General features: G+C 42.3%; 1 protein-coding gene across 1 annotated transcript in view; it reads left to right on the top strand.

Annotated features, from left to right (window-relative positions):
- Positions 1–19,518, top strand: part of CPNE5 (copine 5) — a 170,956-nt gene that overhangs the window by 109,117 nt on the left and 42,321 nt on the right. The window lies entirely within an intron of this gene.

Genomic DNA, 19,518 nt, shown 5'->3' with positions numbered 1-19,518 from the left:
AAAAGACCTCCCCACCTCCATGAATCTATCAATATCTTTGACTGTAGTGCTAGAAATTTCATGCTTTTTTAGAGGAGGGAGGGATCTTGTTAAATGCAGATATTTCACAAGGAAAATTAGCACCTTAAGACATTGTCTCCTACCAAGCGTCATAGTAGGGCAGCTAGATGGCTCAGGAGACAGAGTGTTGGGCCTGGAGTCAGAAAGCCCTAAGTTCAAATCCGGCCTCAGACACTTACTCGTTGTGTGACACTGGGCAAGTCACTTAACCTCTGTTTGCCCACTGGAAGAAGAAAATGACAAATCACTCCAGTATTTTTGCCAAGAAAACTCCATGGACAGTTATTGGCATGCTATGGTCTGCGGGGTCACACAGAGTTGGCTGTGACTGAACAACAACAAAGCATGGGGATGTGGTTTTTGTTGCAGGGGGAAAAACTAACCACTCTGGACCTCAGTTTCCTCTTCTGTAAAAATGAAAAGATTAGACTAGATGACCTTTAAGGCCCTTTCTAGTTATTAGTGTGTTAGGAGCCTATAATTAAGTATAAAACAGTCCTAGTTCTGGAGCCAGATGACTTGAGTTCATATATCCTATCTCTGGTGCTTTCTCTTATACTTGTGCAACCTTGGACAAGTCACTTCACCTCTGTGCCTCAGTTTCCTCATCTGTAAAAGGAGGCAGTTGGACTAGATGGTCTCTGACTGATGATCTGCTCTCTAAGGACCCTTCCAGATCCAGATCCATGATCCTATGTCTCTGGATCAATTCCTCAGATTAGCCAGCTGTCACCTAGCAGAGAAGGGATGAGGCACAGGCCTGTGATTAAATTTTGATAGGGAAGAAGCAGAGGTCAGGAGGGATGAGAGATTGTTGAGGTAAAACAGACTCCTGAGTGAGGGGTGGGGGGCAAATGGTGGGGGGTGAGGAGGTAGAACACTTGGTAACAGATAGTAGAGTGAAGTCATTGAAGCAGCTAGGTGATGCAGTGCAGAGAGTGATGGGCCTGGAGTCAGGAAGACCTGAATTCAAATCCAGCCTCAGATACTTACTAGGTGTCTAACCCTGGGCAAATCACTTAACCTCCATCTGCCTCAGTTTCTTTAACTCCAAAATTAGTATAATGATAGTCCCTACCTTGAAAAGTTCTTGTGAGAATCAAATGAGATCATATGTATAAAGCACTCAGCACACAGTAGGTGCTTAATAAATGCTTGTGCCTTCTTTTTCTTCCATTACTTAGTATTGATGATTGGGGAATGATATGCAACATACTATAAACCGAGTGGGAGTAAGAATGGTTTCATTTTTGTCTTTGTATTCCCAGTGCTTAAGCACAGTGCCCAGCACATAGTAGGTACCTAATAAAATAGTTCTTGAATTAAATTGACAGAAAAATCATTTCACAGTTTTGCTAAGGGCAAAGGCTGCTTGGTTCATTTAGGTAGCTGGTGTGGTAGAGTGTGGTCGGCTGGTTTGTTTCATTGATTTGTTTGTTGGTTTGTTTCATTGATTAGGCCCAGCTGCTCCGCCTAATATTTGAATTGAATTGAATCAAACTGGTTAGTTGTTGGAGCTGCTGTGGGGGAATGGGGTTTCCTGGTCTGGAGCTTCAGTAGTGGCTGGGGGCAGGGAGAGGAAGGGCCTCTGGCCACCTTGGGTAATGTCATACCAGGGACTCAACTGTCCCTAAGAGTTACAGTTGGATAGACTGGGGAGAAAAATAATAATAATAGTTTTTATATAGGGCCTTTTATATATGTGACAGGCACTGTGCTAAGCCCATTACAAAATATACTCATTCTATCCTCACAATAACCCTGGAAAATAAGTGCTATTATTATCCCCATTTTTACAGTTGAGGACACTAAGGCAGACAGATGTTTAGTGACATGCCCAAGGATTCAGAGCTAATAAGTGTCTGAGGAGGCTAGATTTGAACTTAGGTCTTCCTGACTAATATCCCATCCCAACATCTCTTTCTTATTCCCCCTCTAGCTTCATGCCCATGAGTCTCTAATTTCAAAAGGCAGATAAGACAGGAAGATCTTGAAGAGTATTCACTAATTGACCTTAAAGTCAAACTACTTAATAAAAGGGAAAAAATCCGAATACCAAACAGCTCAGACGTATAAGCTCGAATTCGGCACACTTTTATTAAGTACCAATGGTTTGTTATTAGGAAAAAATACAAAATCCTCTGATTGGCATTTAAAGGCATCTTGGTTCCAGCCTATCTTTCCAGGCTGATTTTATATATTACCCCCCTTCACACAGTCTACACTCAGCCAAACTAGCTGTATTGTTAGCCCACCTCTGTGTCTTTGCCCAGGCTGTGCCCCATGCCTGGAACATTCTCCTTCTTCACCTCCAACTCTTGGGATCCCAAGTTTCCTTCTGAGCTCATGGGCTAGCTCTTACCTGAGATCTTTCCAGACCCTTCAACTGCTAGTGCATCCCCTCAAAAATTTACCTTGTATTGATGAAAACGCACATTCACTAAGTGTAGCTATGTGCCTTGCACTGTGCTAGGTGCTTTACAAATATTATCTCACTTGATCCTCATAATAATCCTGGGAGGTAGGTGCTATTATTATCCACATTTTACAGCTGACAAAACTGAGGCAGACAGATGTTTAGTGATTTTCCCAGGGTCAGATAGCTAATAAGTGTCTGAGGCCGGGTTTGAATTGAGGTCCTCCAAATTTTAGGCAGCTAGGTAGCAAAATAGATAGAGTGCCCAGCCTAGAGTCAGGAAAATTCATTTTTCTGAATTCAAATTTGCACTTGCAGACACTTACTAGCTGTGTGACCCTGGGCAAGTCACTTCACCCTGTTTGCCTCAGTTTCCTCATCTGTAAAATGAGTTGGAGAAGGAAATAGCAAACCAATTCAGTATCTTTGCCAAGAAAACCCCAAATGGGCTAATAAAGAGTCATACATGACTGAACAACTTCTGAATTCCAAGGCCAGAAGCCTGTCTACTGCACTAATTGCCTCCATTGATTTTGTGTATAGTGTATATTTATTTTGCTCAGTCAATAAACATTTATTAAATGCCTACTACGTGTAGGCACCTTGCTAAGCATTGGGGATACAAAAAGAGGCAAGGAGCCTACAATCTAATAGGGGAAAACAACCTGCAAACAAATATATACAAAGCAAGCTATCTACAGGGTAAATAGGAAATAATTTAAAGAAGGAAGGTACTGGAATGAAGAGGGTTTGGGGAAGGCTTCCAGTAAAAGAAAGGATTTTAGATGGGACTTAAAGGAATCCAGGGAGGTCCACAGGTGGATTGGAGGAGGGAGAGCACTCCAGGCACAGGGGACAGCAAGAGAAAATGGCAGGAGCCAAGAGATGGACCAGCCAGGAGGCCAGGGTCACTGGATCAAAGAGGACATGTGGGGAGTAAGGAAGATTGGAAAAGTGGGAGGGAGTTATGAAAGGATTCAAACAGAACATTTTGTGTTTGATCCTGGAGACAATAGGGAGCCACTGGAGTTTACTGAGTAAGAAAGTGACGTGGTTGAACCTGTACTTTAGGAAAACCACTTTGGTGGCTGACTGGAGCATGGCTTGGAATGGGGAGAAGCTTGAGGCGGGCAGACTCACCAACACGCTATTGTAATAATCAAGGCCCAAGGCCATGAAAGCCTGCACCAGACTGATGGCAGCATCAGAGGAGAGAAGGGGGAGCATTGGAGAGATGTTGCAAAGGTGTAATCACCAGGCCTTGCCAAGAGCTTGGATGTGGAGAGAGGGTGAGAGATAGTGAGGAATCCAGGATAACTCCTAGGTGGAGAGCCTGGGTGTTGCCCTCTAGAATAATAGGGAAGGTAGGAGCAAGGGAGGGTTTGGGGGAAAGACAATGAGTTCCACTTTAGACATGTTGAGGGTAAGATGTCTACTGGATATCCAGTTTGAGATGAAGGAAAAGCAGTTGGAGATTCAAGATTGGAGGTCATCATGGAAAATGCTATCCGCATCCAAAGAAAGAACTATGGAGTTTGAATGCAGATCGAAGCATACTGGTTTTTTTTTTTCCTTCTGTTGTGTCTTGTTTCCTCTTTCTGGTGGTTCCTCCTATTGGTTCTAATTCTTCCTTACAACATCACTAACATGATAATATGTTTAATAGGAATGTAAATGTATAGCCTATAGCAGATTGTGAGCAGTCTTGGAGAAGATAGTGGGGAGGGAGGGGGAGAAAAATTTTAAACTCAAAAGCATATGGAAGTGATTGTTGATAAATCAAAATAAATTAATTAAAAAAAAGATTGGAGGTCATCAGGGAGTTTTGGGTGGGAAAGGTAGGTTTGAGAATCAACATAGAGATGGTAATTCAATCCATGGGAGCTAATGAAAAGTAATGTGTATGTAGAGAAAATGGCCCCAGCCAGAACCTTGAGGGGTTACCTACAGCAAGAAGGTCTGATCTTGGGGAGGATTCAGCAAATGAGACTGAGAAGGAGCCATCAGATAGGTAGGAGGAGACTGTGGTGTACTGAAAACTTAGAAGACAGTAACAAGGAGGAGAGGGCGGTGTTTCCCCCAATAGAACGCAAACTCCCTTGGCGAGGGAACTTTTGTTTTTGTTTTTGTTTTTATATCCACTTTGCCTACCACGGTGCCTGGCCTGTAGTAGTTGCTTAATTATGTTTAATTAATGATCCACTAATTGCCTCATTAAGAGTAACCTAATTGGGAGGCCAAGTGATGTCACCCTTGCCCAAACATTTTCAGAATTCTCTTTGGAACTTACCTTCAGGGCCATGTCCCGTAAACCAATTTGTCTTGTTACCTTATAGTAATACATCATTTTTTTCTGACCTGAAATAGTATTCAGTCACCTCGGGCACCAGATTTGGTTCCAAATGGCTTTCAGAGGTTTCAAAAATTAAATTCTACCCTTATAGGTTGAAGTTACGGCATTATTGAAGGTATTCAAAAGAATGAGCCTTGAACACGGAATATGCTTTAAAAGGCTTTATTGAATTACATTATCTGTACTCTCTGTCTGATAGAATATAAACCCCTGGATGGCAGAGAGTAGTTCATTTATTATTATTATTTTTTGGCCCTTGTCTAGCTGCTGTTGCTATGGAGACGAGAGACTTAGGCAGACATCTCTTTGTGACATGTTTTGAACTTAGATTTCTGGGACTATGTTTTGGGAGATTTCCAGAGGAAAGGAGGAAAGGCCTGCCACTCTCAGCTTTGGGGCCCCTCTTCCATCTGTCTAGTGAAAGCAAGAGTGGCAGCAGCAGTAACTGTCAAAGTCAGTATGTCAGTCAGTCAGTCAACAAACATTTATTAAGCACTTACTATTTGCCAGGCATGGTCCCAAGAGATGGAAGGAAAGGCCGAGGGAGCTTGTGCTCAGATACTTGGTTCTCTGTGTTTGACAATTGCCTGACCACAAGACCCAGAATGGAAAATGAATGCATGAATTCTCTCCTTCTGGCTCTTCTGTCCCAGAAATTTCCAAGAACACAGTTTCAGAAGTCCGTGTAGAAAAAAAGTCCAAAGCAGAAAAAAAAACTGCCCAACTAGTGCACTCTGGTCCCCTTCTCATCCCCATAGCAACACAGGTGCTACATTCATATCTCCAGCATCTAACACAGGGTCTGGCACAAAGTAGGCATTTAGTAAGTGTTTATGCAATTGAATTTTGAATCATCGAATTTCAGTGCTGGAAGACAGGCAATGTGATACAGGAGAAAGAGTGCTGTCTTTGGAGTTAGAGGGCCTGCTTGTTGAAGAAATGAATGAATGAATCAATTGAATTGATGGCAGGCTTCAAAGGCAATTCCAAAGGAAAAGTTAAAAATTTCCTTGAGCCGTGACAACTGAACTGTAGTCAGCTTACCTCTGGGCCTCGAGTCAAGAAGACCTGAGTTCTAATCCAGCCTCAGCCACTTACTAGCTGTGTGACCCTGGGCAAGTTACTTCACCTCCATTTCATCTGTAAAATGAGGATCATAATAGCACCTACTTCCTAGGGTTGTTATGAGGATGAAATAACATTTGGCAAGGACTTACTTTACAAATCTTAAAGTGCTATATAAATGCTAGTTATTATTAATGAATATTAACATAATAGAATTAATACCAACACTGTCATTATTAATATCAACATAATATAATTAATGCTAGCATTGTTATTAATGCTAATGCCATATAATTAATATTATCATGGTCACTATTAATACAACACAATACAATTAATATTAATAGATTGTTATTAATAGCAATATAACATACTTAGTATCAACACTATTATTAATGTTAACACAATATAATTGATATTAACATGGTCATTATTTATTAATATTAACACAATACAATTAGTATTAACCGATTGTTATTAATTAATGGCAACATAACATAATTACTATTAACACTGTTATTATTAATATTAATGTAATATAAAGTTATAACATAAATGACATTGTTATAATTATCTGGCTGTATCCGTTCAATGATAATACCAGAACAAGGAGGCTCTAATCCCTCCCTACTCTGCCTTATTCAGTGCCATGTAGTAGGAAGGACATTGGCAAACTAGAACACGGATGGAGGGGGGCAAGTAGGTGACTAGAGGACTAGAAACTATGCCTCGTGAATAAGTGGGAATGTTTAGTCTGGAGAAGGGAAGACTTAGGGGAAGAAGTGAATAAAAAGCCTTTTCAGTCCTAGGGGTCCCCCTTCCATTTCCATGATGACAAAGGGTGAAATAGAAAAAAGACAGAGAAGGCTAAAAATAGCACAAGTTCTAGAATTAAAGCTAGAAATATTAGCTTTATAGTTTTTATGATCTATGCCAAATCTTTGTTTATTGTCCATTGACCAGTGAATTGATACACTGTTGGAAGAAATGAACCATGTTGATGTGAATATTCTCCTTATCCATAAATGCAGAAGACAAAAAAGGAATCGACAAGCATTTATTCAGTGCCTGTTATGTGCTAGTAACTCTGCTAGGTGCTGAAAATAAATTTAAAAAAAATTTTAACCAGCCTTCTTAAAAGCATCTACTATGTGCTAAATACTTTACAAATACCTCTTTTGATCCTCACAACAAACCCTGTGAGATAGGTATTATTATCCCCATTGGGTGTAATAATAAAGAATGAGGTATTATTATCACCATTATGCATATGAAGAAACTGAGGCAGATAGAAGTTAAGTTACTTGCCCAAGTCCATATTGCTAGTAAGTGGATTTGAACTCAGATCTTCCTGACTCTGAGTCCAGGGCTCAATCCACTGTGTCACCTAGTAGCCTAGAAGCAAAAAACGTGTAGAATACTCAAATGCTTCATGCAGGAATATCATTAGTATAATTCAGTGGCTCAGTGGATAAGAACCTTGGCCTCAGTTTCTTCATCTGTAAAATCAGGTAAATAGCATCTCACAGGGCTGTTTCAAGGATCAGATGAGATGACATTTGTGCATAGTTTTACAAACCTTGAAGTGCTGTATAAATCCTAGTTATTATTATTCAACAAGAGAATCAGAAGGTACTGGACATGGTGAGCACTGAACTGAATCACATACACAAAAAGTGGCTGACCATATCTTAGTCAAACCAAGAAACATTTGTTAATTACTTACTAAATGCCAGACACTGTGCTAAGTGCTTTGAATTTCAAGCATTAAGAAAGACATAAATCCCTGCCCTTGGTGAGCTCACATTCTAATGAGAGGAGACAACACATATAGGGAAACTGAGAAGGAGTGTGTGTATAAGGGAGGAAGAGATGGTAGTACATTTCAGGGGGCAGGAGGTGCACTGAAGTATTGTAGAGAAAGTCCTTGAGAGTTGAGATTGCAGCCTGGAAAGGAGTTGAAGGCCTGTTTGTCCTGGATGTCCTCCTTAAAATGGAGGTTCTGGGAGGAATCAGCCACTCAGAGGAAGGGGCCATGGGCAGAGGTTACTTCTAAAGTATCAAGTCCAAGGTAAAGTGAACTTTCAGGGTAAAGAGGTTACTAGGGGTATTTCTTAGGGAAATAGCTGATTTACCTGGTTACTGATGGATTACCTGGTTATTGAGTTATAGCAGCATCAGCTATATGTGTGCACCTGTTTGTGAGATCAAAGGTCAAAGTTAATTTCAAATGAGAGCAGGGTTTCTTAACCTGGCACTTAAGATAACTGTATTGCAATATAATTGATGTCCCTTGCAATTTTAAGTATCTTTTATACGTCTGAAAAATTGTTCTGACAATGGGTGTGTAGGTTTCACCAGGCTGCCAAAGGGGTATATGACACAAAACAGACTGAGAAGATGAAAAGAATAACCTGAGTGCAATCATACTCACCTGCTTGGGTAATGCTTCCCCCCCCCCCCCAGTGGAATATGGAAAAAGTAAAGGTGCTGATTTTGATGATAATCACTTTCTGGCAAAGTTCAGCTACTATAAAGCAGTCACCACAGTGAGGGGACCAGGAGAGATTAGGAACTTTCTTCATGAGCAAACGTTTGATTTTCTTGCTAAGCGGAGGCACAGCAACCACGGACAGCACCGGTTAAAAATATTTTTGTGGTTGTTGTTCAGTCATTTCAGTTGTGTCCGACTCTCCGTGACCCCGCAGGGGTTTTCTTGGCAAAAATAATGGAGTGGTAGTTTGCCATTTTCTTCTCCAGTTCATTTTACAGATGAGAAAACCAAGGCAAACAGGGTGAAGGGGTTTGCCCAGGGTCCCACAGCTAGTAAGTGTCTGAGGCTTGATTTGAACTCAAGAAGAGGAGATTTCCTGACTCCATATCTGGTGCTCTATCCACTGCACCACCTAGCTGCTCTCAGTTAAAAATATACTCATTTGGTTTTTTTTTTATTAATTTATTTTGATTTATCAACAATTACTTCCATAGGCTTTTGAATTTAAAATTTTTCTCATCCTCCCTCCCCAAGACGACATGCAATCTGATATAGACTATACATATACATTCCTATTAAACACATTTTCACATTAGTGATGTTGTAAGTAAGAATTAGAACCAATAGGAAGAACCACCAGAAAGAGAAAACAAAACACAACAGAAGAAAAAAATAGCAAATAGTATGCTTCAATCTACATTCAAACATCATAGTTCTTTCTTTGCATGTGGATAGCATTTTCCATCATGAGACTTTTGGAGATATGATACTTGCATTGCTGAGAAGGGCTAAGTCTATCAAAGTTAGTCATTACACAACGTGGCTGTTACTGTGTACAACATTCTCCTGATTCTGCTCACTTCACTCAGCATCAGACCATACAAGTCTTTCCAGGTTTTTCTGAAGTCTGCCTGTTTCTTATAACACAATAGTATTCCATTACATTCATATACCACAACTTGTTCAGCCATTGCCCAATTGATGGGCATCCTCTCAATTTCCAATTCTTTGTCACCACAAAAAGAGCTGCTATAAATATTTTTGTACATGTGGGTCCTTTTCCCATTTGTATGATCTCTTTGGGATACGGCCCTAGAAGTGCTATTGCTAGGTCAAAGGATATGCACATTTTTATAGCCCTTTGGGCATAGTTCCAAGTTGCTCTCCAAAATGGTTGGATCATTTCACAACTCCACCAACAATGCATTAGTATTCCAATTTTCCCACATCTTCTCCAACATTTATCATTGTCCTGCTTTGTCATGTTAGCCAATCTGATAGGTGTCATGTGGTACCTCAGAGTTGTTTTGATTTGCATTTCTCTAATCAATAGTGATTTAGAGCATTAAAAATATACTCATTTGTTAAACACTACATAGAAAGATGGTGGAAGATCACAAGTCATATTGCTTTAGGAAATAACCATAGGGGCAGCTAGGTGGTACAGTGGATAGAGCACCTGCCCTGGAGTCAGGAGGACCTGAGTTCAAATCTGGCCTCAGATATTTGACCCTTAACAACTGTGTGACCCTAGGCAAGTCACTTAACTCTAATTGCTTTGCCAAAAAAAAAAAATTAGTTGTAGAGGTAAAAACAGTCCGCAGAATGAGAGCAGACATGAGACCCATACAAATTATATCATCTCAAAAGCATCAGTAGATGAGAGCATCAGGATAACAAATAGACAGAAAAGGGAACAGATTTGCCAACATTTCTATTATTACCTTACTTTTATTTTCGTCATTTATGAATATAGAACCACTACCTTTGAACCATAACACTTCAAACTCCAAAGTGCTGTACCTAGAGGTAGAAAAGACACATAAGGAAATTGGGAAGAATATCTAGATCAGAACAAATACATAGAGAGGAAATCCATGCTGGAAGCATCAGTGAGATCCATGTGTCACCTCAGGGTGCCCTTAAAACATAGTCTTCTAAAAGCTGTGCCAACAATTATAGCACTGCTGGGGTAATTGCTCTGTCAAAACCACAGCTCAGAACCTCTACCAATGTATCTCCATATGCTAGTGTGACTTATGAAAAGTCTAAGAGACATAATTTCTGTGTAATTAATCACTTTATTAATTATGGCTCATAAATAATTAACAAAAGGATGATCATTTGGCTTTCTCTTATAAACCAAAGACCCTTCCTTCATGGAGGCGTCTTGATGCGTATATACCAGACCTACACAACTAGGCCGTAGACAGGGGCCAAAATTAAAACAGGCTAAACTTCTTTAGACCGAAGATAGGATTTTAGCGATTCACTTTCCAAGTAAAGGTAACTAGAGCCAGACTGACGATGGTTGGTTGCCATGGGTCACATGACAAACAGGAGAGAATGCGCAGTGGCAACCTACCCACCAAGTTACATGATGGGCCCAATAGGGACTAGTGGAAGGCGGGTTAGATGGGGCATGGACAAAGTACTCATTACATTTTTACTTTCTTTTACATCTTCTACATTGCTTGCAGGCTGCCCAAAATCCTTTGGTGGGCTATAAACGGCCCATGGACGATATATTCCGCAGGCCTATTATATACCATAAGAAGAGTGGGTATTCTGGACAGATGGGAATCAACTCTGATTGGTTAGCAATTAATGAGAATGAATATTAATTATAATGGGAGGTGGGCCTATTCTAATGAGGGGCTGGGTATGTGACTCTGATAATGTCACTTATGGACAAAGAGAGATTCATCTTAAGTCAGATTACACCCTCCTCGGGGGCAATCTATACAAAAAGACCTTTCCTCCACTCAGTCAGTGAACAGTGGGTAATGATGGTGGGTTAAGAATTCCACCTCGAATAACAAATATTATCTTATTTGATCCTCATAACTCTGAGAGGTGGATGCTATTATTATCCACATTTCACAGATGAGGAAACTGAGACCAAAAGGAGTTAACTGACTTCCCTCCCTTCCTCCTCCTCAGTTCTGCCTTCCCTGGTTTTCTTCACGTCTCAGCTCAAATATCATTTTTTGGCAGGAAGTGTGGTAGGTGATGGATGGGTTAAGAATTCCACCTAGGGGGCAGTTAGGTGACACAGTGAATAGAGCACTGGCCCCTGGAATCAGGAGGACCTGAATTCAAATCTGGCCCCAGACACATAACACTCACTAGCTCTGTGACTCTGGGCAAGTCACTTAACCCCAATTGACTCACACAAAAAAAAAAAAAAAAAAAGAAGAAGATTCCACCTACATGAGATTTTCCTCCTAAGGTCTTCTAGTTGGTCTGGGCAAGAAGCGTGTACCCAGAAGATGCAGGCAGTCTCACCTATCAGCAATGTCCTTCACAAGAGATGGCTGAATAACCTAAGGGGATTTATTTCTGAATGAGGACATAGTAAGGAAAGAAAAACCTAGATTCCCCCACCCCCAATATTAACTGGTTATTAATATAAGAGAGAAATGATCATTTCTCTCACCAGACCAAACCAGTTGACCTGTTATTTCAAAGAAAGGGGCATTTAATTAAACAGATTTAATTTAATTAATTAAAAAGGAGACATTTCTCATAGACAAAGGAGCACACTATCTCAGATTTCCATGCGCCAGTAGGAGAGGAAATGCTCCCAAATCACCTAAGCTCCCAGCTCCATCTCCCAGCTGAAACACCTCTCATGGCTTCCTTGGGTCAGTTTCTCAGAAGTCCATTACGCCTCACTGATGCATGCTGGGCATCACTATTGGTCCATGAAGCTGCCATAAAAAACTGCTTCTCTGGCAAGGAGATGCTGGTGCCTTCTGCTGGGTTTCTTCCTTCATTTCTGGAACATCTTTTTTTTCTGGGAGGGAGTATTATCTTTTTTAAGAGACTGTGCATTCCTACAGTAGGGCTAAGTGGTTAGAATCTCAGACTTGGAGTCAGGAAAAGCTGCATTTAAGTCTAGCCTCAGATACTTATTAGCTATGTCACCCTGGGCAAATCACTTAGCTTCTCTGAGACTCAGTTTACTTATCGACAAAATGAGGATAACATTAGTATTTACCTCACAGGTTTGTTGTGAGATTAAATGAGGTAAGGTATGTCAAAGATTTTACAAACCTCAAAATGCTATGTAAATATTAGTCAATCAGTAAGTACTTATTAAGCACTTACTGTGTGCCAGGCACTGGGAACACAAATACAGACAGAAGGATGGTGCCTGTCCTCAAGGAGCTTGCAATCTAATGAAGGAGATGATGCATAAACAACCAGGTATAAACAATACTTGTATGGAGAGAGTAAATGAGAGGTGGTCTGAGTAGGGAGGGACTAGGGGATGGGAGTGGGCCAGGACATTGAGGAAAAATGAGAAAGGCTTCCTGCCGAAAGTGATATTTGAGCTGAGACTTGAAGGAAGCCAGGGAAGCCAGAAGCCAGAAGTGAGGAGGGGGAAGGGAGGGAAGTCATTTAACTTCTTTTGGCCTCAGTTTCCTAATCTGTGAAATGGGGATAATAATAGCATCCACCTCTCAGGATCAAATAAGATAATATTTGTAAAGTTCTTAGCACAGTGCTTGATACATAGTAGGTGCCATATAAATATTTATTATTATTATTATTGTTTTAAGAGGTAGGAGGTAGAGCTGGTGACCTTTATCCTACATTCCCAGATAACTACCCTCCTTACCTGTGATTACTCATGATTACTCAGGCAGTGGACACGGTGGAAAAGATGCTGAATTTAGAGACAGAAAACCTGCATTCAAATCCAGACTCTGCCCCTTAATGCCATTGTGACTTTGAGAAGGTCACTCAACCTCTGGGTGTCTCAGTTTTGTCATCCGGTGGCACACTGGATAGAGTCCTGGACCTAGAGTCAAGAAGTCCTGAGTTCAAATCCAGTCACCATAACTTACTAGTTTATGTCACCTAACCTCTCTTAGCTTCAATTTCCTCAGCTGTAAAAAGCGGCTACCTCCCAGGGTTGTTATGAGGATGGAATGAAACAATTTTTGTGAAAGTCCTTAGCACAGTGGCTGACACGTAGTAGGAGCTTGATAGATGTTTGTTTCCTTCCCTTTCCTTCCTCTTCCCCCTTTCAGCTCGAGATCTATGAAACTATCATTGCTCAAAAGAAATCAGGCTTTCAGCGCATACAGAAAAGCCCAAATGGATATGAAATGCATATTGTCCAGGACAAGCAGCTGGGTGCCTGTCGCGTGGAGGAATCCGTAATACTGTCTATGTAGGCCAGGCGCTGCAGGTGGAGGGATGATGAGCCGGGCCCCAGAGCTGAATAGAAAGAACAGAGTAGGCTGAATTTCATTTGGAAAATTGTGAAGTGCTTTTAGTGATCCCGAGTGGCCGCCAAGAGCAGAAACCCATCTTTATAAAACCAGGGTTTTAGGATGCAGTGTGGTGATGAATATTAGAACGCCACAGCCCCGCCTTCTGTGGAAAGCCTTTGCTGATCCCCCTTAATGCTAGAGCCTTCCCCCGCCCCAAGATGATCCCTGGTTTTTCTTGTCTGCATCTTATTTGCATATAATTGTTTGCATGCTGTTTCCCCTATTAGATTGGGAGATCCTTGAGAATGAGGACTGTTTTTCACCTTCTGTGTACCTAGCACTTGGCACAGTGCCTAGTACAGGGGTGGGAAACCTGTGACTTCGAGGCCACATGTGGCCCTCTAGGTCCTCAAGTGTGGCCTTGAGGCTGCAGGTTCCCCACCCCTAGGTACATAGTAGGCACTTAATAAGTTCTTGTTGACTTGGCTTGACCCTGAAGACTCTTAAGTAGCAAGTGACCCAAAGGCCAATGAAGAGAGCATGAGGTCATAAGTAGATTGTGGCATGTTTCCAATGATGAGCTAGTTAGCTAGAACATTTGCTGAGTGTTTATGCCATGGGCCAGGTACTGTGCTAAGTGCTAGGCATACAAATATAAGCAAATCAGATGGCTGCTAGCCTCAAGGAGCTTACAATCTAATGGAGGGAGACACTTCCAAGAACTAAGATGGCAGAGTAGGCAGTAAACCGTTGCAACTCCCCCATATTCACCTCCAAACAACCATAAAATAGACCCCCAAAACAGATCCTGGAACAGCAGAACCAGCAAAAAAAAAATGGAGTGAAACAATCTTTTAGCCCAAGAAACTTGCAGGATTATCAAGAAAGGTCTGCCTCACTCTGGTGAAAGGGGAGTGCAGCCCAGGACAGGAAGCCCCCCAGCAAGCCAGCTGCAAGCCTCACCTCAGCAAACCAGGGGGATATCCTGAGCCCCAGTGTGGTGGATAGGCAAATGCCAACACCAGGACTCCCCCATATGCCTTAGTGTAGCCAGGTTGACTGGCAGACTGCAGCTCTGAGAATCACCATGTGCATAACTCCAGGCAAGCAGGCCGTCTCCAGCAGACAGACCTCATGTGCTTCAGCACAGCCCTGGGCAAACAAATAGATACCTACCCTATGGCTGCCTAAGCAAAGAAGCCAGCATACCCTGCCTCCCCCTCCACCAGGCTTCATCAAGTCCGCGAGTAAACAGGCAGCCTCCTGAACCCTGACCACCTCATGCTTCAGTGTAGCCACTGGGAAATGCAGAAACACCCCAGCGGGCCTCAGCACATGCCAAACACTACCACTAGGACCCCAGCTCAGCACCAGGCAAGCTGCCAGACCTCTCTGGCCTCTAGCAGCGCCAGCCAACCCCCACTCCATACTCTCAGCGCTGCAGCAGACACGGGGGTCCCCAGGGAGCCCCAGGGCAACATCGGTGCAGTATCAGGGAAATAGCAGGAGAGTAGCTGGGTGGCACAGTGGATAGAGCACTGGCCCTGAAGTCAGGAGGACCTGAGTTCAAATCCAGCCTCAGACCAAACACTTGACACTTGCTAGCTGTGTGACCCTGGGCAAGTCACTTAACCACAATTGCCTAAAAAAAAGGTAAATAGCTAGGGCCTGCAGCCACTAGCACGAGAAGCTGGAGACAGTGCTCCTGCCCCCCTAGGAGTAGAGCTCAAATTTAAAAGAAAGGAAAAAGGTCAAAAAAAAAATGAGCAGAAGACCACAAAAAAGAACCTGACCATAGAAAGTTATTATGGTGACAAGGAAGACCAAGACACAGACTTAGAAGAGGAGAACAATGTCAAAACACCTATGGGTGAAACCCCACAGAAGAACAGGCAGGGGCTCATGCCCAGAAAGATCTTGTGGAAGAGCTCACAAAGGAGCCTCAAAATTATATGAGAGAGACAGAAGAAAAATTGGGAAGAGAAATGAGAGTGATGCGAGAGAATTATGAAAAAAGGGTCAACAGCTAGGAAAACATTCTAGTGGAGGAAGCTGAAACATAATAATTAAGAGCAGTTCTATGGAGAAGGGGCCCACCATCTTGGCCAACAACAACATCAAATGCCATGAATGGGTACATAAATCCAATATCCCCAGGAATAGCACTGCCCCTCAGACCATAGACTTTTCTTCTAGCTTAGTCACCATAGCCGTCATCCAGGGTAAGAATCCCTGTGGGAAAAGGGTATGCCATCACTACCATTACCTCTACCAACTTGGAAGCGTAGGGCTATTAAGACCAAGAACTAGGGGGAACAACAACTTCCATATGCTGCCCTGCCAACCCCTCGTATCAGCCCTGCTTTCAGCCTGCCGCTGCAGTCATCCTCTGGGGAAGCAATCTTTGTGGAGATGACGCAGCCCCAGCCTGCCTCCTTGGCAGCTACAGCTACTGAAAACACTGAAAAGAAAGTCTGCGTACCAGAGTTCTTGGCACCATCAAATAGTTCAACATCAGAAACGATATGTTTTTATTAATGGAAATGTCACTAGAGAAGATGCATTGCCATCTATTTTGTCATTTCACCCTAAAGACCGTGGGGCCTTTTCCTCTGACTTACAGCTGAACCCCCGTTACATATGTTGTCTCCCCCATAGGGGTTCTTAAATATTTTTTCTGTCCTGGATCCTATGGCAGTCTGTTAAACCCATAGACCTCTTCTCAGAATAATTTGTTTAAATGCAGAAAATAAAATAGATAGAATTATAAGGAAAAGCAATTATATTGAAATAGAATTGTAATTTCTTTTAAATTAAGTTCCCAAACCCCATGTTTTGTTTTGTTTTGAGACTGGATCTCTGTATCTTGCCCAGATTAGACATGTATCAGCCACTGACTGGTCTGATTCAATTCTGATTGGTACAGAAGCTTTAATCTACTCAGATTTTCTGACCTGAGCCAATTTGCCCCTCATTAGGAAACCTGGTGATTCACCACTCCCTGTGGAAGGGAGGGCTTCTCATATCAGTGCCAGACTTAGTGGAGACTCCAGTCAGTTTTATCTGCCGAGAGCTCCCAAACTCAAGTGATCTGCTGGTCCTGGCTTCCCCAGCAGCAGGGACCAAAGATAAGTTCCATCATTCCCAGCCTAGACCCCAGGTTGGGAACCTCTGCTCCCTGCCGTATCCGTGGCAGAGAGTGGACAAAAAATCACTCAGTATGAGAAGCCATAAATGAGTTTCAGTCTGCAGTGGAGTAAATTCCTACACGCATAATAATAGTACCTACCTCTCAGGGTTGTTGTGAAGATAAAATGAGATATTTGTGAAGCTCTTTACAGATCTTAAAGTGCTATATAATAGTAATAATAATGATGATAGTAATAGTAATAATAGCTAATTTATATAGGGCAGCACCATAGTGCACAGAGCGCTGGGCCTGAAGGCAGGAAGACTCATCTTCCTGAGTTCAAATCCAGCCTCAGACACTTACTAGCTGTGTGACCCTGGGCAAGTCATTTCACCCAGTTTGCCTCAATTTCCTCATCTATAAAATGAGCTGGGGGAGGAAATGATAAACCACTCCAGTATCTTTGCCAAGAAAACCTGAAATGGGGTCACAGAGAGTCAGGCATGACCAAAAGGACTGAACAACAAAACCATTAATATATTACTTACCATAGTGCCAGGACCTGTGCTAAGCACTTTACAATTATTATTTCTTTTGGTCTTGACAAGAATCCTGCAAAGTAGGGGCTATTATTACCCCAATTATATAGATAAGATAACTGAGGCAAATACCCAGGATCACACAGTTAGTCTTAAGCCAGATTTGAATGGCAGATCTTCCTGATTTCAGGCCTGGGGCTCTATCCACTGCACCACCTAGGCACTCTATGAACACATTATTATTATTATTATTAATCCATTAAAATCTTGACATATACAATCATGTGGAAAAAATTTATTCTTCTTGGGCCAGAAGACAGCACTGCGACCCATTGGTACTATTTCAGAGTGATGAGAGTCTGAAGGTAGTGAGCCACCAGGATCCCTGAGCCCACGGGCACCTCAGAGTTCCACAGGGTAACCCCTGCTGTGAAATGAGAGCCCTGGTCCTCTCCATCCACCCGCCAGTTCACAAATTTTGATGCCTCGGTCTGCACTGCCATCTTGGATTTTAGACCTGGTCCTACCTGGTGGATCATCTGGGCATCGAGGCATCCACAGTTGTCCGTGTCACCCATCAACACGGGGAACGCCTCTGTGGACTGATGGGTTCAAATCCCATCTCTGACAAGTACTGGTTGTGTGACCTGGGTAAGTTCCTCAGGCAGCTGAGACTATACATTGCAGAAATAGCAGGGGAAGTGTCTCCCTACACAGATGAAATTATGGGTCAAATCAAAAAGGAGGAGGGGATTGTTAGGAAGCTTTTACTTATTTAGAACAGAAACCTAGCTCTCTGCATCTTAGAATCATAGAATCTGAAAGTTGGGAGGGACCTCAGAAGTTATCCATTACAGCCTTCCTGGACAGGAACCCTCTCTTCCTCATCATTCTTCTCTTAATATCCAGGCCTACTGTGATCATGTGTGTCTAGGCTCTCAGCCTTCCATACCTGGTTTAGGACGGCTGTTTCCTGTCTTCTCTGTTGGAGACTCCAACGACCACTTTGGAGTCACAAATGTAGTCATGAATGTAGTAAGTAATGAAGAAAAAGAAGGTAGATTAAACTTAAAAGCTGTCCATAGCTGTTCCTCTCCGGAAGGAAAAAAAACCTACCTTATTAGCATTTTCCTCATTACTTTCTTAACTCTAGCCAATAAACAAGACAACATATCCAAACCTGATTTGCAACCTTTGCCAATTTCAGAGGTGTAAATAGTCACACTGCAAATTTAACAACCAGCTCCCACAAAGTATTTCGAGCTGGCTCCAGCACATCTCACTCTTTATCTCCCGTTTCACTGGAAGCCCACGCCAGTTTTAGAAAGCAATAATCATCAGGACGAGAGTCAATGTTGCATTGTGGATAGAGAGCTGGCGAAGTACCTCATCAGGACTTCCCTACACTGGAGAGCTGGTTGTTAAACATTTACCACCATACTTTTGACCACATCACTAGTCATCTTAAAACAGAGGATGACTGGGATTTTTTAGAAGGAATTCCCATCTAGGTATGGGCTGCAAAGTAGAAAGAGCGTTTTCACGTTGTTTCAAATTTCCCCTCTGATGCTGTGGTTTTTTTTTTGTTTTTTTTTTCAAATCACTTGACCTCCTGAGCTTCAGTTTCCTCTTGTCTAAAATAGGAGATTGAATTAGATTGCCTCTGAAGTCTAGCTCTAAATCTCCAAGGCCTGGGAGGTGGGTGCTACCAGTCCCTTCTAACTCTGGGTTTTTTTTTTTTTTGTTTGTTTTTTGGCTAGGCTATGGGGTTAAGTGACTTGCCCAGAGTCACACAGCTAGTAAGTGTCAAGTGTCTGAGGCTGGATTTGAACTCTGGTTCTCCTAACTCCAGGGCAGTTGCTCTATCCACTGAGCCAACCAGCTGTCCCCTCTTCTAACTCTGAGATTCCAGGATTACCTGGTCTGTTTGTTATAAACAAGTCATATGGCTTCATTGTTGACCTCAGATGACAACAACCCTAACCAGCCTCTCTGTTGGCAGTCTCTCCTGTTGACAATAGTCTTCCTCGCCTTCCCTAGTTTTTCTTGTATTTGTTATAAGTGTAAAGCTCCCAAAGGCAGAAACCGTATCCTATCTGCCCAATCCCAGTACTGGGCACATAGTCAAAGCTGAGAAGCTGATAGGGAAGTGAGAAGGCAGGACTTCAGTGACTCGCTGTTATCTGTGCCATCAAATCCAGATTCCTCAGCCTGACCCCATTTTCCTCCCTTT

This window comes from Vombatus ursinus, unplaced genomic scaffold, assembly GCF_900497805.2.
Source record: "Vombatus ursinus unplaced genomic scaffold, bare-nosed wombat genome assembly UNPS02014811.1, whole genome shotgun sequence".
Classification (NCBI taxonomy): domain Eukaryota; kingdom Metazoa; phylum Chordata; class Mammalia; order Diprotodontia; family Vombatidae; genus Vombatus; species Vombatus ursinus.
Note: the sequence above shows the minus strand (reverse complement) of the source record. Positions and strands in the feature narration are given on the sequence as shown.